Here is a 22,033-nt window from a genome sequence, read left to right as displayed (position 1 = left end):
GAACGTCTATCAGCATGTGTACACTTGAAGACAAATGCACTATATTGAGCATAGTAGCATAAAATGCTGAAAACTGATACATGCATGTGTATACTTTATAAACACACACATCCTCGTACTTGATACATTCATTTTCTACATGTTCTTCATTTTTATACGAATAGTATCAGACATTACACTCCATTCTGTTGAAATAGTCAAGAATGTATCTTGAAGTTCAATGTCTGCTAGTACATAAAAGTATTCCTTATCAGTTTTTTAAGTAACGGTGTGGTGTTCAGTTATACAAATTCACCATAAATCATCTAGCCAGTTCCACTAGTGGTGGCATTTAGGCTATTCCCAATCTCCAGTAATGCAGAAGAAAGGAAGGGGGAGGCGAAGAAGGAAGGAAGGGGAGGAAGAGGAAGAGGAAGAAGGAGGAGGAGACAATTTGAATGAATAATCCTAGGCCTGCAGAGATAAGATAAATTTCTACAATTTATTTCTTGTATTTATTTATTACTTAAGTTTTGTATTTTATTTAGTTCATTTACTTATATTATTTCTTTTTAGTCTTATCATCATTTATGTATTTAATCTTATTCAATTATTTATTTATTTCCTTTTTTTGCCCCCAGGGTTATTGCTGGGCTCGGTGCCTGCACCATGAATCCACTGCTCCTGGAGACCATTTTTTTCCCCTTTTGTTGCCCTTGTTGTTCCATCATTGCTGTGGTTATTATTATTGTTGTTGCTGCTGTCTTTGGATAAGACAGTAAGAAATGGATAAAGGAGGGGAAAACAGAGAGGGGGAGTGAAAGATAGACACCTGCAGACCTGCTTCACCCTGTGAAGCGACTGCCCTGCAGGTGGGGAGCCATGGGCTCGAACCGGGATCCTTATGCTGGTCCTTGAGCTTTGCGCCAACCCACTGCGCTACCGCCTGACTCTTATTTATTTTCTTATTAGAGCACTATTTGGAGTGGTCTTATGGTGAGCTGGGGATTGATCTTGGGACCTTTGGTGCCTCAGGCATGAGAGTCTTTCTGCATAACCATCAGGCAATCTCTCCATTCCAGGATAAACTTCTACAGTTAAATTGATCTCCATGGAATTTGTCTCACTGCCTCTCCGCACTCTCACCCACTCGGCTTAGAGCAGCCTGTGGATGGGGAGCCAGGAAGCACTGCAGTGACATTTCCATGCTCAATGCTCTCCTTGTGAGTAAGGTCCAGTCTGCACCACATCTCACAGTCCTCCTGGTCCCTGTGTGCTGTTTATTCAGATCCTCTATCCAAATTTCTATGGTGTTCTATCTCTCTCTCTTAGAATTTTAGCTTAATAATTTTTTAAATCTTTTTTTCTTTATTTGGGGGACTAAAGGCTTACAGTTGACAGTAAAATACAGTAGTTGGTATTTGTGTAGCGTTTCTCAGTTTTCCACATAACACTATAACCCCTCATATAGGTCTTCCTCCACCACCCTGCTCCAGGACCTGAATACTCCCCTCCAACCCCAGAGTCCTTTACTTTGGTGCAATACACCAAAATCTTTCTTTTCTTAGTGACTAGCAGGAGCTCTTGATTTACCAGGTAAGTCAATCTCTTACTATGACTTGAATTACAATTTTCTTTGGTTTTGTGGGAAAAGGTTTTGTAAAGAAACGGAGGTCTGAGATCATGGTCTCATGCCTCCTGCTCATCTTAGAAGACTATCCTGGAGCCCCACCTCCCCAGATACCTGCCCCACTAAGGAAAAAGAGATACAGGCTGGGAGTATGGATCAACCTGCCAATGCCCATGTTCAGTGGGGAAGCAATTACAGGAGCCAGACCTTCCACCTTCTGCACCCCACAATGACCTTGGGTCCATACTCCCAGAGGGATAAAGACTAGGGAAGCTATTAAGGGAGGGGATTGGATATGGAGCCCTAGTGGTGAGAACTGTAGAAATGTACCCCTCTTATCCTATAGTCTTGTCAATATTTCAATTTTATAAAAATTTAATAAGAAAAGACTATAGAATAAATTGATGAGAAGATTGGATGGATGGATGGTTGGATGGATGGATGGGGCTTGTTCTGCTCAAGTTGTCAATTAGCCAGGTAGACAAACCTGAAGGCAGCTCCCCACCCACACCTCACATCCTGGTCATGAGCAATTTCTCACTGATATTCTACCCAGGCTCAGCCACTGCCTCCTCCTCCCTGAACAGAAGTTCCCAAAGGGGCCAAAGCTCCAGAAGCTTCCCTCCATCTCTCTCTCTCTCTCTCCCCTCCCACATAGACCCCTTCACTGAACATGCCTGAACAGCAGCCGAAGCCCCACAGGGCCAGAGAGCAGGGCAGCACCCCCATTACAGAATTTATCTCTCATGTCGGCCTGTCAGAAAAAAGGGATTTACTGCCTCACTCACTTTGAACAAAACCTGTTTCTGGAGATTTTTATGACAGAGGAGTAAGAAAGGGAGTATAGTGAGGGAGGAAGTGTTGATGGGAGGGATGTAGCCCAGAATATATAATCTCCAAGAACAGAGTTTCAGCAGGATCCCAAATGCCGGCACTGGGCATCTCTGGTTTCTATGGAAACTTCATTCCCACATGGGTGGACAGTCACCTGTCCACATGTATGAGGGAGAGATTGGTCTTCACCTCCAGAAATGAGGGCCAGGTACCCACATTTCACGTGTGCTCTGCTGGGTCCTGCCTCTGTCCTGTCACAGTGGCCTCCTCACTGCTCTTCCAGCTCCAAGTCTGCCAACTCTGCTCCCTCCTAGGACTGCTTATCCACCAGGCATTTCCACCACCACCTCTCTATGTGCCAGGCATGGAGCAAGGCAATATGGTGTAAGCCAAGGTGGTGGGTCCACGCCATAGAGAAAGAGAACTAATGCTAACTGAACATTTACTACATACCTGGCTCTGGGCTGGCCCTCCACACACTTGTGTGTGTCCCTGCCAGCCTTCTAATCTCCCACAGGGCCAAGACAACTATTATTACCAATGAAGAGAAGAAATGACTGAGGAATGATGGGAGAAAAATAAAATAAAAATACTTCCAACTAGCCCAAGGTCACAGGGAGAATTTGAACACAGGCTCTTTGACCCAGAAACCATATCTTTAGTCATTATGTCCTACTGCCTGGTGGGCATCATATTGGCAAGAAGTGGCATCCTGGAAAGAGCTGGCTCTGCGGACGCCTGTCCAGGACAGTACAGAGAAAGACATTCTCACAGAATACTTAGGAGTAACCCTGTAAGGCAGCCAGTGAGGTGAGGGCCAGAGTAATCTAGTTGAAAAGCCTGTCCAGCATGAATGGAGGACAGGAGATAGTGGCAAAAGCCAGCATTGGCCGGCATAGACAGGACAGGACAGGCGAGGCCTCCTCTCTCCTCTCCCTTCCTTAAGATGTCTTCACTGACCCCCTCTGAGAAGCCCCCCTCTCCTGACTCTCCCTGCAGCTCTCATTCAGCATTTCCTCCTTCCTCCATTCAGTCTGCAGAGCAGGCCTTGCGCCCGCCACTGGGAATAGGACCATTAATAAGGCACATGAATAAATCAAGGCATCTTCTAAAGAGAAGAGCAGTTCTAAGTGCTATAATAAAGTGGTGTGTGAGTGCAGGGGAGGGAGCAATTAAAACTGTCTGGGAGAAGGAGGGCAAGGTTCGGAAAGGCGCTGCTGAGGCATCAACACTCCAGCTGGGCCTGAAGGGCCTGCAGACAATGGCGTGGAGGGCGGGTTCACTGAGGGCCGGCTGCCTAGCAGACAGAGCCCACTGTGTTCAGGGAGCTTCAGGCCTGGAGGATGGAGTTGGAGCAGGCTGGAGAGCAAGAGCCTCAAGGACCAGGACACCTTCAGCCTCCATCTAGCCCAGGGTTTTCTGCCACAGGTGAGCAGGTCGACAGTTCCTGAGAAGCTTGCTCCAAAGAACCCCTCTTCACAGAGCACAGAAGAAGAAATGCCTTCCAACCCGGGTTCCCTTTTGGCTTTTTCTCCATTTGTCACCACCTGTATGTTTTGCTTGTTAGGTTAAGTTGCATTAAATGACTTGTTGTTGTTGTTCTTATTGTTGTTGTGGTTTGGTTTGGTTTGCTCAAACTGGTAGAAGATAAGCAAGTTCAATTAAGTTAAACTATTATTTTATTATACATTCTTCTCCTTCCCTCCCCAGTCTTCATGAAATGTCAGTCTCTATGACAAGAATTGAATCTGTTCAACATATTTGTTTCTACATTTCCAGGTTCTGGAACAGTGCCTGACACAAAGTAACTGCTCTATTTGATAAGAATGAATGAATGAGGTACCCGGGTGGTGGCTCACCTGGTTGAGTGCACCTGATACAGTGCACAAGGACCAAGGTTCAAGCCCCTGGTCCCCACCTGGAGGGTGAAAGCTTCACGAGTGGTGAAGCAGGGCTGCAGGTGTCTCTCTGTCTCTCTCCCCCTCTGTCACGCACTTCCGTCTCCATTTCTGGCTGTCTCTATAAATAAAGATAAGGAAAAAAAAATAAATAACGAATGAATTGAGCCTAGGGAAAAGGAACTCCTATTTCATCTTCCTTTCTAACCATACCAGGAATCTTTCAAATCACATAAGGATAGAGATCTTCCATGGAGCTACAGGAAGCAACAGACATGACTGGGTTCTGTTTTTTTTCTGAGGGACTTGGGAAAGTCATTGACTACTTTAAAGTTTTGATTACTCTAGCAATAAATAAGGTCAAGAGCAGACACTCCCAATCTTGGATTAAAAGCATGCTACAAATCTGAGGAAATGCCCCCAGGTAAGCCCAGGCATGCAGCAGGCAGACCCTAGCTCTCCCTTTCCTCCCTTCCTTCTATTTTCATCATATTTATGAACTGACAGAGACAGAGAGAAACTGAGAAAGAGAAGGAAAGATATAGAGTGAAAGAGAGAGAGAGATACCTGCAGCACTGCTTCACCATTTTTGAAGCTTTCCTCCTACAGGTGGGGACCAGGAGCTTGAACCTGGGTCTTTGCGCATAGTAACATGTGCGCTCTACCAGATGTACTACCACCTGAACCCGTCCTCTCCTCCTTTTCTTCTTTTTGTTTTTCCCTGCTTATACACAAAGACCCACAGAATCAAAACTTTTTTATTGCCTCCAGAGCTATAATCTACATTTCCTGATAGCCATTTTTTTCCTTTTTTAAAAAAATGTTCTTTTTATTTGGTAGAACAGAGAGAAATTACTAGGAAAGGGGGAGGTAGAGAGGGAAAGAAACAGACAGACACCAGACACTGCATATGAAGCTTCCCCCTGCAAGGGAGAAGTAGGGACTCTAATCTGGGCCCTTCCACATGGTAACATGTTTGCTTAATGAGGTACACCACCACACAGCCCTGAGTCAAGACTTTTTAAATGTAAAAATGGACATATTTCAAACTAGACAAGTGAAACCCCCATCTCCACACAGGCAGGCCTTGTGATAAACAGAAGTGTGTGGAGAGGAGCAGAAGAGATCCCGTTTCCATCTGACCAGGCCCAGTTCTCCATAGCTCTGAGATCACCCAGCCTCTCCCTTAGACCTTTGTTCCATAATACAAAGGAAGCAGAATATGGCTCAAGTCAGTACAAAACCCTCCAGTCCATTTGCTTTCTGGACCCATCCTAGAGAAGCTCCCTAGACCCCATTCTCCCAACTGCTCTTGAACTGGATGAGGCAGTGTGCCCTCTTAGAGAGAGATGGAGTTAGTCTCTGCAAGCTCCCCACTTACAGTCTTCCCTAAGTGAGTGGCATCACATCCATGTGCTCCTGCAGGTGCTGATGGGGAAGAGACATCAGGACCATGAGCCCCTAGACTCCAGGTAATTGGTTTTTGGAGGCTGTAGACTCAGTCAGATACCAGCATGGAGACATATCCACTCCAAGTGCTCTGCAGGAAAATGAGTGATAAACTCAGATGAACTGAGAAAAGGAGAGAGGACTTAGGGTTTAAAGATAGTCTAGAGGGAGTCGGGTGGTGGCGCAGTGGGTTAAGCGCATGTGGCGCAAAGCGCAGGGACTGGCGTAAGGATCCCGGTTCGAGCCCCCGGCTCCCCACCTGCAGGGGAGTCGCTTCACGGGCGGTGAAGCAGGTCTGCTGGTGTCTATCTTTCTCTCCCCTCTCTCTCTGTCTTCCCCTCCTCTATCCATTTCTCTCTGTCCTATCCAACAACAAAGCAATGTTGATGGCAATAATAACCGCAACGAGGCTGCAACAAAAAGGGGGAAAAATGGCCTCCAGGAGCGGTGGATTCATGGTGCAGGCACCGAGCCCAGCAATAACCCTGGAGGAAAAAAAAAAAGATAGTCTAGAGTCTGGAGATGGCATATACATTAGAGAAAAGGGCATGGGGCAGGGGAGGTAGTGAAGTGGTAGCACACAGGACTTCATGCCAGAGGATGAAGGTTCAACCACCAACTTCCAGAGCTGAACAGAGCTCTGGTGTGTGTGTGTGTGTGTGTGTGTGTGTGTGTGTGTGTGTGTCCTATCTATCTATCCTATCTATCTATCTATCTGCCTTTCATTGTCTCATGAAAATAAATAAAACTTAAAGAAAGATAATTTTTTTAATTTTAACTTAGAGGTTTTGATACAGTTATATCAAAATGTTATCAAAACCCCTCCTCTCTTTACCCTTCAAGAAACTGACCCTTTTTTTTTTTGGGGGGGGGAAGAATTGCAGCCTGGTAATCCAGGCCAGAAAGTAACAGGCAGCAGCCAGGCCTATCAAGCAGAAACTCTTAGGAAGCCTTCCTCCAACTATGAGTCACAACACTTCTATTTCACAAGGTCTTCAGCAAAGATGGAGAAACAGAGGCTAGGAGAACATCTTCAGCATCTCCAGACTTGGTCACTGGAGAGCTGAGAACTAAACTTGAGCCCTCTGATTCCATGCCCCAAATTCACATGATCATTCAGCTAATCTTAGAGGAAGGGTTAGAGCTCAATTTATAAGTTAGAATACCAGGTTCACTGAGCAGAAGAAAACTGCTTATGGAGAGTCAGAGCAATACTTCTCTAAGTAGGTTATCTACCTTGCCCTACACACAGCCCAGGCTCCAACCCCAGCACCATATGGGAGACTCCAAAGCACTTAAGAAAACTCAAATGATATGATCTCTCTCTCTCTCTCTCTCTCTCTCTCTCTCTCTCTCTCCCTTTCCCCCACCCCTGTGTGTGTGTGTGTTTGGCCCCAGTTCAGCACAAGGAGTGAAGGAAGAAAGAAAGAATGAAAGAAAGAGCAAGGAAGAAAGACCATTCAGGTGACCAACTTTATTAGTTATTAGAGGTAAAAAAGATATAAACCCAAGTCATTGGTTTTTGTTTTGTTTTGTTTTTGTTTTTTGAGAGAGAGAGGTGAAGAGAGCACTGCTCAGCTCAGGGTTATACTGGTGCTGGAGATTGAACCTGGGACCTTGGAACCTCAGTCACGGATCTTTTATTTAACCTTATGCTACCTCCCCAGTTCAGTCCTTGGATTTCTGACCCAGTCCAAGGCATCTTCTAGTATCCTGGGCCAGGCAAAATCTTTGAAGACTTGACACCTTTGGAGACAAAGAAAGCAGAGAGCAGGTGGACTGAAAGATGCATCCCCTCTTGTGCCCAGAGACCACTGGCAGATGTGCTGCTGCCCACCTTATAGGCAGAGCCTTTAGTGAGAGTGGACAGTCCCCAGTTGACCTGGCCACACCATCGGTAACCACAGAAGGTTGCCACAGAACTTGACTTCCATTCAAAGCTCATGTAAAACCACAGTTCAGCCAGTCAGTCTTCTGCCCAGGTACTCAGGCTCCTCCTGCCCATCAAACAGATTTATTAGGAGCAGAAATGGGGGCCTCTGGGAGTCCAGTGGCAGCACGACCCATCAATCCCAACACAGGGGCAGGCAGGAGGCAGAATATATGTAAGGTCATTTGGAGATGGGAAAAAATCATTCACAGCACTCCCGAAATAGCCAATCTCCACTTTGCAGCAATCGCCGCCTTCTTGGCCCTAAATCAAATTCTGCTACGGGAAGCAAACTCAATCTCCTCTCTCCCAAGTTTGCTTTTTACGAGATCAGCAATAAATCGGGGCATGGACAGAGAAAAGGCACCAAAGGTCGTCAGAGAGGGGCCATGCCTGTACTTCCTGGAGGAGACAGGGAGGCGCTGGAGGTGTGAGGATGGGGCTGGGGGTCACTAAAGGGTCAGGATGGTCCAGTGGTCTGTGTGCTGATTCAGTACTGAGAGGCCTTATTGACTCCATGAATCTGTCACTGGAGTTAAGGAGAAAGTCCCCTGTGTCTGGTGAGCAAATGTAAACAATGAAGACTGCAATACAGAGTTTAGGGAGTTGTCATTAACTGGGGATGGGTGCAACAGAGCCCCTATGCCCATCATGGGGACATTCTTCTGGGCTCCTCCACATTTGAGTCACTTCTTTTACTCTGCACCAGGAATATTCTCTCTCTCTCTCTGGCATGAGAGTCCTTTTGCATCATCATTATGCCTGAGGCTCTGAAGTTTCAGGTTCAATTCCCTGTACTACTATAAGCCAGAGATGAGCAATACTCGGGTAAAAAGAAAAAGGAAAGGGAGAGAGAGAGATAGACAGAGAGAGAGAGAGATTCAGCTGAGTCCCCTGGCCCCTTCCTGAGATGCCAGTAGCACCATCAGTCATGCCTACTCAAAGAGTTTAACCCCCCCCCCCAACGTCTCTCACCTAAAGCTTACTTTGTATGTCTTCTGGGGTCTAGAACCCCTGAAAAAGATTCTGTATGAATCCCAGCCCTCTCTGCTGAACTTTCCACCCATTCCTTCTTTACTTATTTGATAAGACAAAGAACTTGAGGGGAGCTAGAGATAGATAGATAGATGATAGATAGGTAGGTAGATAGATAGATAGATAGATAGATAGATAGATAGATAGATAGATAGATAGGAAGACCTGCAGCCCTACTTTACCACTTGTGAAGTTTTCCTCCTGCAGCTGAGAACCAGGGACTTGAACCTGGGTCTTTGTGCATGCTAACATGTACACTGAGCCAGATGTGCCACCACCGGGCCCCACTCTCCCCACATTCCATAAGACTTATCTGCCTGCTGGACATATCTTGCTGAGTGGCTGTTTGAAGACTGAAAACAGAGGCAGGGTCCTCCTGAAGTTCTGTCCTCAACACCCTAGCTGTTCCCACTCTCATGAACCAGAAACCTGACCTCTCATCTTTATCCATTAGCAGATGCACCCTGGGTTGTCCTGAGTGAAAGCCAATTATCTCACGTCATCCTGATACATTCCATAGGGCTTATGATCAGTGAGCTCCACCCCAGACTCCTCCAGAAACTGGCCCCATTCCCCAGTCTCTCTGCTGCAGGCTTAGTGGCTGCTCACCTATCACTCCCCATAAATGTGACACCTTCCAGTCCTCCACCCATCCAGATTTTGACCACACAGAACTCTCTAATGCACAGAAAAAACAGCACCTTTCACCTGCTGGTAAATGGAGTCAGTGGCTTCTCAATGTCCAGATGAAATCCAAACCTCTGTGTGCTAAGCATGCACACAGACACATACACATTCCTGCAAACACACCATAGAGTCAGCCCACCTTCCAGCCATGACAACAACTATCAGAAGAGCTGATGTGTTTGAGGAAACTGTTATGGGCAACATACTTCTCACCAACTTTGGTGATCTTTTTTTATTTAAACTTCAACTATTCTATCAGTAAGCACTCCTGTTATCCTCATTTAACCTAAAAGGAACTGAGGCATCAAGAAACTGAGACAGGAAGTGAGACAGAGAAAGGAAGTGAGAGGCAGTGCCAGCTGCCAGCTCTTAGTCATTGTACAACATTATCTTAACTTCTAATACTCAAGGACCTCAGTCTGCCCTGAAGATACCTTCTGTCCAACTCTTCCCCCATAGTATTGTTCAGACTCATTTTTAATTTCTCTCTGCTCCACACTATACCCCCCAAAGTCTTTAATCAGGTTCAGCCCTCCTTATTTAGAAGTGGAAGCATCCCACTGACCAAATCCAAGGATTATGCTCAACACTTTCCAAACAGGAGTTGACCCAGAGTGTGTTGAGCAGTGTGAACAAATATAATGTATTCTGCATAGAGGTTGGGCCCACACACAGGTCCCAGGACCCAGACCTTCTGCCCCACACCAAAGACCAACCCTGCTCAGTATAAGATGCCTACTAGGGTGGGCGGGAGGCGTGAGCCACACAGTCCCAGCTAATGTGCTCAAAGTGGGCTTCCTCCGAGCTGGTCAGCTGGTGGTGTCATCCTTGAAGCTGAGAGGCAATCTCCTTCCTCCATCAGCTTTGTCACTTCCAACACTAAGACCGACCACAGGTCATTTTCAGAATATCTTGAGCCATTGTTTTCTGATTTGTAAGTTTAAATGCCTGTGTTGGTGCTAGAGCCCCAGCATTAACACACAACAGAAGCATCACCAAAGGTTCTAGGTTCAATCCCTAGTACCACTGTACTCCAGAGCTGAGCCATGCTTTGACAATGTGTGTGTGTGTGTGTGTGTGTGTGTGTGTATGTGTGTGCACGCGCGCCTGCACACGATAATAATGAATTAATAAGAAAAATGCCTGCACTGAATGAGCTGTTGCTTATGAACACTCAACACCTTGCCTGACTCCACATGTCAGCTATGCTGTTAGCAGGTGAGGCTCCCCTGTGGCTGCTGAGGACAGTCAGCTCTGTCTGGCACTGATGACTCACCCAGACAGACGGAGGGGCTGTGACCTCTCACTAGTGACTGAGGCATCTGAGTTATCTTTGGCATCTCCAGTCTGCAGATCTCAGGGTCCAGGGCTCCCACACTTACTTCCAGAAGAGCATGCTTTCTGTTAGCTCCAGGGTAGTAGCTAAGCTCTTCTAGCAAATGACAGGCATGCCAGAAGAGACTTAAGTCTTGGACATTTGAAAGCCCTTTCCAGGGAACCCCAAGAAGTAGCAATCCAGAACATTACAGCATGTACTAGGAGAGGTATCACAGGGCCTCCCTCCTCTCCTACTCTGTTTTGACCCAGTCCAAGACCCTGACCAACCTTAAGTGCCTCCTCCAGGAAGTCCTCCTACAGCTGCTTCTGTTCTGCCTTATACACTCCTGAAATATCACCCCTTTCAAGAAATTTTGCCCTGCCTGGGGAGGCATGGCTATGGAGTAGTAGCTGTGTTTTTGGACTCCTGAATCAGCTAGGAAAAACAACAAAAAACACCTGAAAATTCAACAAAATACAACTAGGATCTCTTCAAAAACTCACCAAGACATAGCCAAAGAAAAGAAGATAATCACGATTATATTCAATGTCATCATTCTAGATGAAACATTATCAATAAATCTTGAATCATTGGGAGAAAAATGTTACCCCATCTCTAAGCTTGAAGCTAGATTAGAATATATGGTACCCCATGATGGCCTGCTAAAGATCATGAAGAAATGCGGAAGCCATTACAGAAGCCAGACCTTCTACCTTCTGCAACCCTCAACGACCCTGGGTCCATGCTCCCAGAGGGCTAGAGAATGGGAAGGCTATCATGGGAGGGGGTGGGTTATGGGGATTGGGTGGTGGGAATTGTGTGGAGTTGTACCCCTCCTACCTTATGCTTTTGTTCACTAATCCTTTCTTAAATAAAAAATTAAAAAAAAAAAAAAAAGAAATGCGGAAGCCAGTGCTTTGATTTCCCCAACCTCCCTTGATAAAAAAATCCAACAAGACAAGAGGTGATCCTCCAAATGTGAGTCAAGGACAGGCTGGGCACTGGAAGGAGGTAGGTGAGACCTGGGTGTAGGCAGACAAGTGGCCAAGAGCCCATGTCTTTAGCTCTTGCTGCTCCCCCAAGGCCTGACATATCATCCCTCTGCCACCCAGCCTCCCTAGTTCTACATGCCTCCACATGGCTTCAAAGTTCAGAGTTCTGAGTACATTACCCTGTCCTCTGTAATGGTCAGTAACCATCCCTTAATTCCTTACTGCTTCTGGAATATAACCCAGACCCTTCAGCCCACATGTCTGGTCTTCAGTGCTGAGACTGTCAGTGTGTCCAGTTTTTGCCTCCACTCCTTGCCTCTGTCCAAGCCCCCTGACTTCTTCACTGTCTCACATTTTCTTTCTACTTGACCTTTGTAGTGGCCACCCACCTATCGGTCCACAAATTAGATCACCTTTCTTTTGTTTAGGCATCTCCCCATTTTGTGAGTCCCTTACTCCATAGCATACAAACCAAGTTCTTCCTGACCAATTATCCTTGAAGACAAGGAGAAACCATGACCAAGACAACCAGAGAGACGCAAATAATAGTCTTCTTATTGAATACTAGGTACATAAAGACACAGGTAGAGAGTAAACAGTGTCTTAGCATGGGTGGAAGCAAATATGAGCTATTTCCTGGTGTTCTTGGTTCTAGAAATCACATCTAGCACTAAGCGCAGTGTAGCTCTCTGTGCCTGTGCCAAGGGGAAGGCGACATTACCAAGAAGTGGTAAAGTAGTAAAGCTGGGACTGTCTTTCTGAATGCCTAGCTTCTGCACCTGGTCCTGATTTCTACCTATCTTCCTTTCTTCCTTCCTTCCTTCCTTCCTTCCTTCCTTCCTTCCTTTCATTCTTTCTATTTATCTATATCTATCTATCTAGGTATCATCTATCTATCTATGTTGCATAGAGACAGAGAGAAATTGAGAGGGAAGGGGATTATAGAGAGGGAGAGAGAGAAACAGAAACACTTGTAGTTCTGCTTCATCACTAGTGAAACATCTCCCTGTAGGTGGGAGCCAGCGAATTGAAGCTGGGTCTTTGTATATTGTAACATATTCACTCTACCAGATGCTCCACCACATGGCTCCACTTCATTTCTACTTTAACTCACATTTCTCAGTGAAATTCTATTGTCTACAGTGAAGGACCAGGACAGACATACTCTCCACTCACTTCCAATTGCCTTCTCTACCTTCTCAAAGGTTTAATTCACTTCTCTCTGCTAGTCCAATGTAAAAGCCACCCACCTTCAGGAAACCTGCTCTGACTATATAGCACAATATCTCCCACTCTGAGTCATCATCATGCCATTTCTTGCTTGTTTAACCTGAAGCAAAATGCATGTGGGTATCTCATCTGAAAAATGGCAATAACAATAATAAGCATCTCCTAAGGCTTGGGAGAAACCAAATGATATCAGATGAGAAAAAGCACCTATAGGATAATCTGTTTGCCATATGATGTGAGTTCAATAGCTATTTATGTAAAAATCCTAAAATAATTAAGCAGTGTACATAAAAATATTAAAGCATGACTTTGCGACATGAAAAATGAAAACACTGTGATGCAGTGCAGGAGAAGTTACTTACTGGCATGTAGCTAGTGAAGTAAAATAACCAGTACATGGGTGAATGATAAGAGATGGTCTCCAATTCCCAGGCACAATGACATTTGTCAGTGAGTGCCTGCCACATGCAGAGTCCACACTGTTCCCCTTGGCATCACTTCCATGGACCACTTCCCCAGGTGAGCTTGTACATGGCAGCTGTTTGGTGAAGTCTTGCTGCTAAAATGCAAGCAGAGAAGGATAATCACACCACATGACTGTCTGATAAGGAAGGAAGAAAGGGACTGGGCTGTTCTGAGGTAGCAAATGATATCAGACTGCACAAGAACCTAGTTCCAGGAAGCCATAGTCCTCTGGCTCCCAAGGATGTTAACCTGCAGAGAACCAGGGCATAGGACACATTCTCTGGTCAGTTTCTGTCCACATGTTTTTTGTTTGTTTGTTTTTGTTTTTTGTTTTTACTAATCCAAAAGAACTAGGTGAAATGGAATCTGGTCTACAAAAAAAAAAAATCTAAAGGCTGCATCAAGGCCCTTTTATTAAACAAAAATGTGCTACAGTCCATTTTGAACAAAGTGAATATTCTTAGCTAAGGCAGGGCCCCAGCAGATGGCAACACAGCCTCTTTGAGGGCATGGCCTGGTAGGAACTCTAAGGGAATTGTCTTGCTGGAAGGGATGTAGCCACCGGCAGCCTTTCCTTTGCTGAGTAACTCTATGCAAGTCTCTTCTCCTCTCTGGATTGCAGTGAGTTACCTTATCAGTAACACGAAGGGTTGGCCAAGAGGATTTCAAAATTCTTTCCAGCAAAAGTACTCTAGATGTTGAATCATCAGCCTAGTGACTGATTCCAGGCACTGGTGTGTGTGTGTGTGTGTGTGTGTGTGTGTGTGTGTGTGTGTGTGTGTGTGTGTGTGTGTTTTACATTTGTATGGAACAGATGCATGTGCATGCACATGAGTGTGCATGCTCACAGTAGACATACATGCATGCAGTGCCCATTAACTGACTACAAATACCTTGCACAAGATGTCAACAATAAACACAGACCATAGAAACTTCACTTCTAGCCTTCACTGCCTTCCAAACAGATAAGGGTTCTGGGAATAGCATGACACCTCTCACATGCATAAATACACATGGCAAGATTTGAAGCCTCCAAGGTCTTTTTTCCTGGCAGGTATGTGAAACGTGTCCACATAATTGTATGACAAATATTGTATGCAACTCTGTTTAACAAAAATCAGGTGTCTTACTTACCCAGCAAAGCTGACATGCCATTTGATAAACCAGGCTGTGAAACAAACTTCTTTACCCTGAATAATCATATTCTAATGGATGCCTGGACAGCCTATGAGAAAATCAAATTATTTTACACAGCAGAAAAAGAAAAGGCAAGTTAAATCCACTGGCACACATTGCCACTAGGATTACAGGCAGATCCTTCTTGGAAGGTGACCTCTTTCATTTTGTGCAAACAACAAGATAATTTGAAAAATCCATTGTCTTCCTCCATTGGACTGTGCTTTAGGTTAACCAGTACCTTATTGTGATTTGGACAAAGAGCCTTATAAGTGATCTCCTTTCCTATCACCCACTCCTAGAGCCCATGTTCTGTCCACACCCACAGTAACTCACCTGAAAAAAACAAATAGTTAAAAAACAGTGAACTACTGCTGGTGCCAAGAGGTAGTTCACGGGGTAGGACGCCTGTCAAGCCCTGGCTGTTGTGGCACCAGAGTATCTTTGATGCTGTGGTCTCTCTTTCTCTCCTAAATACCCACATTCTTGCTCCCACACCTCCAAGCTTTTGTTCTTGCTGCTTTCTGTACTAGAATGGTCTTTGCCATAGACAGGAATCTGCTTATGTGTCTTCTTTAAGACGCTACTTGGGGCCAGGTTGTGGTGCATCTGGTTGAGCAGACATGTTATAATGTGCAAGGACCTGAATTTGAGCCCCCAGTCTCCACCTGCAGAGGGAAAGCTTTGCAAGAAGTGAGGCAAGTGCTTCAGGTGTCTCTGTATCTCTCCCCCTCTATATTCCCCTTCCTCGCCATTTCTGGCTGTCTTTATCCAATAAATTTAAAAAGATAATATAACTTTTCTTAAAGACACTACTCAAGTGTTAGTTGAGGAGCCTTCTTCAAAAATCTTCAATTACTCATTCAACAAATATTTGCTGCAGGTCCCTGGTCCCATGTGTTAATGATACAGAAATCAGTAGTCAGACATAGGGCGAGATAGTGAGGGGTCATTTGAGTTTGTTTTTGTTGTTGTTATTATTTGGTTGGTTTGATTTTTTGCTTGTTTGTTTTCCTACCAGGGTAATTACTGAAATGTGAGGTCTATATGGCTCCCCTCTATTGGTGGTCATTTATTTTTGTAATAGAGGGTGAGAGATGGGGCCAGGCCATGGCGCATCTGGTTAAGCGTACATAGTACAAAGTACAAGGGCCCACAAGGATCCAGATTCCAGTCCCCACTCCCCACCTGCAGGGGCATCACTTCACAAGTGGTGAAGTAGGTCTGCAGATGTCTTTCTCTCTCCCTCTCTATCTCTCCCTCCCCTCTTAATTTCTCTCTGTCCTATCCAATAAAATGGAAATAATGATTTCCAAAAGCAGTAGATTCATAGTGCCAGCACTGAGCCCCAACGATAACACTGGAGGCAATAGAGGGAGAGAGAAAGAGAGAGAGGGAGGGAGAGAGAGAGAGGAGAAAGACACTTACAGCACTGCTTCACTGCTCATGAGACTTCCCCCTGCTGATGGGCTCTGTGGGTTTGAACCTGGGCACTCAAGAATGGTAATGTGTGTGCTCTAGCCATTGAACCACCACCCAGCCCCTGTGTAGAGTCATCTTGAAACCAGAAGATACTATTAAGGCAGTAAAACAAGATCCCAGGGCATAGCTGACCTTGAGTGCAGCGCCTGGCACATGGCAGGCATCCCTAAGTGTTTGCAAACTGAAGGGATATTCCAGGGCTGGATGAGTAATCCTCCTAGGACACAGGGAAACTGTGGGGCCCTCCTGGGAGCTAGTAGAAGCAGCTGAGACAGGACCCAGGTGGTCTCACCAAGAATATCACCCCAATCTGGGTGACTGGTCTAGCCACTGATGCTGCCAGGGCCCAGGAGAGGATGGGGCCCTGGACTGGCCAAGCAGTCAGAGGTCAAGGCAGAGAGGACTCACAGGCCTTACCCTCAGTAGACAAGAAAGGACTCAGGTAGAGTCACTGTCACAGGAGGTGAAACTGGGACCTCAGTCCACTGCACTCCCTAGACAGACAGAAAATAGATGGTAGTCTTGAGGATCCACCAAAGCAGAAACTCCTGCCTGACTCAATACCCACAGCTCTGCTCCCCCCATAGTATTTCATGAGTAAACAACCAAATGAACCAGGAACACAGAGGGTGTCAGAGTAGCAGCACTGAGGGTAGCTCTTCCAATTCCTTTTTTTAAAAAATTTATTAATGATTTAATAACGATTAACAAGACTGTAAGATAACAGGGATATATAATTCTATATGGTTCCTACCACCAGAGTTCTGTGTAGTGGAACAGAACTGAAACCCAAGAAATAAACCCCCACACCTGTAGACATCTAATTCTTGACAAGAGGGCCCAAACTATTAAATGGAGAAAGGAGAACTTCTTCAACAGATAGTGTTGGGGAACTTGGGTTAAAACATGCAGAAGATTGAAACTGAACCACTACTTTTCCCTAGAAACAAAAGTAAATTCCAAGTGGATCAAAGACTTGGATGTAAGACCAAAACTTATAAAATTCCTAGGGGACAATGTTGGAGGAACTCTTTCCCATCTAAATTTCATAGGCATCCTCAATGATACAGATCCAATTGAAAGGAATAAAAAAAATAATAGGACTGTATCAAATTGAAAAGCTTCTGCACAGCAAAATAAACCACCACCCAAACAAAGAGTCTCCATTTCGTTTTTTTTTTAAAAATTATTTATAAAATGAAAATATTGACAAGACCATAGAATAAGAAGGGTACAATTCCACACAATGCCCACCACCAAAACTCTGCATCCAGTCCCCTCCCTTGATAGCTTTCCTATTCTTTATCCTTCTGGGAATATGGACCCAGGATCATTTCCTTTTAAAGGAGAAGATTCCCAGGTCTTGTTTCTGAGAGCAGGGGAGTAGAGCAAGAGAAACATCTGAAGAAACAAACGCAGAGTCCTCATCCTCCTTTCTGTCTTGGGTCAGTCATATGCAGACAAGGGACCTCCCAGGGACCTTCTTAAGACACTCAGGAGTGAGTCCCATCCAGCTCCCTGGAGTTCTTGATAAAGGACTATGGAAACCCTTTTCCACAGAAGCCTTTATCTCTAGCTCTGTTGTTGTTTTAAAAGCATACCTCTTACCCCCACACCCTACTTCTGGCAAAGGTTGTCCTGTATCTGTCCCACAAGCAAGCTTCTGAGTTAGGAAGCCCATCAAGGGTTCTGACAGGGCAGAGCAGCCCTGACCCCTGGAGAGACTCAAGTCCTTCCACCCTGTCAGATACAAAGATGCCCTCAGTGGCTACACTAGCTACAAGGAGTCCCTGGCACAAGAAGGCAGAGAAGGATGGGGAAGGGGGTAGTAGTATGATGAGGACAGGGACTTTGGGTTCTAGAGTCCAACTGATGCCAACAGGACCTGGGGAGCCATGGAAGCTTCTGGAACAGAAGAAGTACTGACCCAGTGCCAGTCAGAATGTAGAAAAAGACAAGAGGCAGAGCAGCAGGAGGTCTTGTGAGCATGCAGGGTGGGAACAGTACTTGAGGTGGAGAGTCAGACCCCACCCTCATCTCCTGCTGAGGGTCAAGTACTCCAACTAGACTGTTACAGACTGGAGACTCCATCACTCATTTGCAGAGGGATGCAGAAGCAGCCTTTATAGGCCCTTGTCTTGTTTCAGGGGGTGAGGGGGAATCCCTAATGAATAAGAACCATTGTGAGCAGTACTTTCCTTGAATGCTGGCAGTCAGGAGTTGGAGCAGAGTTGGCTTCCTATTATGACTCTGTGTAGGTCAAGATGGGCTGGGTCCAAAGCCTGTGTCACGTGTCACAAAGTGCCCATGGTGAACTCTTTATAAATGTTTCCTGGATGAAAATTCTCTGAGCCTCAGTACCATTTCCTGTAAGAGCCCTCCCTCACTTTGGGACAATATTTGTCACGTACTTAGAACATGGTAGAAGCTCTACAAATTGCTTCATTACTAATTACCCTTCATGGGTAAAGAAGGTGATAAGTAGAACTCAAACTGTGCGGGGGGATTAGTGCCTGATTGAATGCCTAGCTTGAAGAGCATTGTAATTTCTGTAGCACTTTACTTTCCAAATCGGATTCATATAGTTAATTTCTCCTGAAGGTCTAGACCCCCTGTGGTTAGTGAGAGGGTCCCAGTGGAGGATTTAGTTGCTTGCTGGAGTCGCATCCCAGGCCAGTGGCAGGCCAGACCAGGGGTGTATGCCCCACTCCCCAACCTAGAAATTGCCCAGGCCTTCACCATGGTTCCCTTGACAAAGAGCTCAAACACAACAGACTGACCTGGTACTTGAGGGATTCTCTTTCCAGCAGATCTATCCTCTGTTGGATAAAGAAGCTGGAAGGGATAGGGCTTAGACAACAATGGCCAGATGGGACCTAAGGGGTTGAACTCAAAAGGATATATCCATGTTGACCTCAGTTGAGTCTGGTTCCCATTTCTAATATGTCACAGTGGTTCTTGAGGACTCTAGAACCTCCCGGGCAATGGTGAAGCACTCTGGAGAGTCTGAAGTCAAAATGAAAAGATATGAAAACATATCGCTCACCTGAAGGCCCTTGGTCAACCCCACCCCACATCTGCCACTGACCCTTACCCAGCCAGGATTTTCACCAGAAGAACCTGTCCCCTGACTCTTCTCGCTTCTCTTCATCAGGGTCAGAATTGTGTTGTTTTTCACACGGTTTCATGGCCCCCAACTCAGTAGCTCCCTCCTCTTCTTTTTCTCTTTACTGCCCATCCCCCGATGCCAGAGAGCAACACTAGATCTCATCTCTACTTTTAACTCTCCAGTCGTTCCCATTTCTTTCACGATGAAGGCTAGCTCCTCATCAAGTTCTCCAAAAGCCCAGCACAGTGTAATCTGCACCTTCCCCTTCCCGGCCTTACCTCATCACACAGGCCCCATATCACCAAAGCTCCAAGTCCAAGGACCAGTCACACAGACTACCGAACTCCTCAACAATACTTTCAGTTCCCTCAGACACTCAGTTCTGGCCCAGACTGTTTCATCTTGTTCCATCAATCTTTCTCTTCCTTGGTGCTTAGCTGAAATCCCTTTACTACCTCAGCCCCACCCAGTGGAAGCAAACCCTCCTAGTGGTTCCCATGGTTCTAAGAGGCAGGGTACCCAAGAAAGGCATACTGACCCCTGTTCCCCTGTTCTCTATCAGGAGTCAGGCACACAGCTGGCTGGGCTCTTGCTAGTGAAAGTACCCTGGTGAGGAGGCCCAGGTCAGGCTCCTCGCTTCCCTTCTACCTGCTGTCTTGCTCATTAGAGATCCTGGATGGATATATCTGGAATGTACTTACTGAGGGAGACTCGTTCCTCAGTACAAAGAGTCAACATTTGGATCCCAGAAGATCTGGTGTAGTTGTTTTTGAAAAGGAGTGGAAATTACTGACCTTCAAAGCAAATCTGAGCTGAGGGAGTGTCTGAAACAAAACACAAAAAGGAGGTGGGAGCAGGGAGGGGACACGAAGACCTTCCAGCTTTGGTGACGCACCCTGGAGAGCATCGTCCAGAGCCAAGAGGGGGTAGAGTTCCTGGAGAGGTGATGGCAGACTCCTTTTCCTCCACGTGTTCTTTCAGGATTCTGCTGAGTGTTTAGTGGCGTTTCTCTCAGGAGTTGGGGCAGGGGCTGACTTCCTCAGAGCAGGCTCCCCTGCAAAGGAAGCTCAGTCCCTGGAGGAAGGCAGAATATGAGCAGGGTTCTATCAAGCCAGGCCAGCAAAATGGTGTGCGGCTGGCAGGCCACATCGATTGGCTGCAGGCAGGCGGGAGGAGGGCTGGCGGGCCAGGCCTGCTGTGCTCAGCAGGTATCTCATCTGCTCTCTCCTCCACTGCACAGCCCTGAGAGTCTGTTTGCAATTACAGCCTGTTTTGATTATTAGGTCAGAATATTCATCTCCATGGGCTTATGATAAAAGGCCAGAGCAAGACAACATTTCTCATTTCAGACTAAGTCTCCTCTCTCTCTCTCTCTCTCTCTCTCTCTCTGTGTGTGTGTGTGTGTGTATAAATTTTGCCTTTTTCTTGTTTAACCAATTCATGCAGTTCTTAACTCCAGGAGGCGGTGACTTCAACAAGCTCCTTAGAGCCTATAGATGCAGTAGCCCTGAGTGGTCGGAGTGGGAGGTCCCAAGGGCACCCCTGCAACCCCACCCAATGAGGAGGCCGAAGCTGGGCAGGCTTTTGACTCATCCAGAAGGCAGCTGGCAGCCAAAAGCAGAGGCTGGTGTTGGGAGAGGCCTAGATAGCCCAGCCTGAGAGGAAACTCAGATGTCAACCCTCTGACCCCTGACACATACTTCCTTACCTCCCCACCCAATACTTAAGCAGCTTCTACTTGCATTCTTCCAGGAATGGGGAACTCACTACCTCCTCTCGTCTCCTGGTTTATTGAACATTAAGTCTAGGAAGGGAAATGTTTCTTTTATCTTTTAATTATTTTTCTTGATTGTTCATGTGGACAGAGAGAGAGGACATAGAGAAATTGAGAGGGAAGAGGTAGAGAAGGAGAGAGACAGAGATACACCTGTAGTGCTGCTTCACCACTCATTGAAGCAAACCCCTGCAGGTAGGGACTGGGGCCATTAAACTTAGGTCCTTGCAAATGATAATATATGTGCTCTGCAGGGTGAACCACAGCCTGGCCCCAAAGAGCTCTGTTTCTTCAATATGTTTCTTTGATATGGGCTCAAGCTTCTTTATCCCCCATGTAAATGTAGCATTGCCCCAGTGCGGCCTGAACACCCACAGAAATCAGGACTGTTACTCCCTCTAAGTACCCAACCATGCCCCTCACATCCCCCTTTCATGGACCTGTGCTGCTTTGGGACAGACCTGGTTCTTGACCTTCTTCTAGACCCAAAGGAGAAGATCCTCTCTCAAGGCATGAGGCTGACTACTCACTGTCCTCATAGTTCAGACCCTCTAAGGTGTATTCCTGTTCCACTCATCTCTCCTCTGTGGCTCCAAAAGCCTCAGGAAGCTGCAGAACAAAGATGAAAGGGGGCAGAAGAGAGAAAAATTGCTATGCAATCAGTCTCAGGGTCTGTCCACTTGCTCTGCTTCAAAGACAATGTGGCCTGATTTCTATAGGGAGGAGGGAGACAGATGAATAGATTTATGGTCTCCTGTAGAGGCTTAAGGGTTTACAAAACACCCTTTAAATTTTTTTTATTCAGAAGGAAAAAAAGGAGAGAGGATGACAGCGCTGCTCAGCTCTGGCGTAAGGTAGTATTAAGTTTTGAACCTACAGCTTCAGGCAGGCAAGTTGGTGCTCCAGCAGCTATCTCCCCAGCCACAAACCCTTTCTTATCCTTGTAATTATCACAACAACTCTGGGAAACAAACGCTTGTGTCCTGTAAATAATGGCCATTCTTGCACAACTGAGACACAGAAAGGCCTCAGAGGTTACCAAGTT

At 46.0% G+C, this 22,033-nt stretch overlaps 1 long non-coding RNA gene across 2 annotated transcripts; it reads right to left on the bottom strand.

Annotated features, from left to right (window-relative positions):
* Positions 1-13,383: 13,383 nt before the first annotated feature.
* On the bottom strand, positions 13,384-20,426 carry LOC132542762 (uncharacterized). Of its 2 annotated transcripts, none has more exons than XR_009553743.1 (4): positions 20,009-20,426; positions 18,886-19,111; positions 14,582-14,672; positions 13,384-13,538 (listed from the first exon to the last, which is right to left on the bottom strand). It is a non-coding gene; the product is annotated as an uncharacterized LOC132542762 (long non-coding RNA). The 2 variants fall into 2 exon arrangements; XR_009553753.1 differs by having other exon boundaries at positions 13,384-13,534; positions 14,596-14,672.
* Positions 20,427-22,033: the final 1,607 nt, after the last annotated feature.

Source organism: Erinaceus europaeus, chromosome 1 (genome assembly GCF_950295315.1).
Source record: "Erinaceus europaeus chromosome 1, mEriEur2.1, whole genome shotgun sequence".
NCBI lineage: Eukaryota > Metazoa > Chordata > Mammalia > Eulipotyphla > Erinaceidae > Erinaceus > Erinaceus europaeus.
Note: the sequence above shows the minus strand (reverse complement) of the source record. Positions and strands in the feature narration are given on the sequence as shown.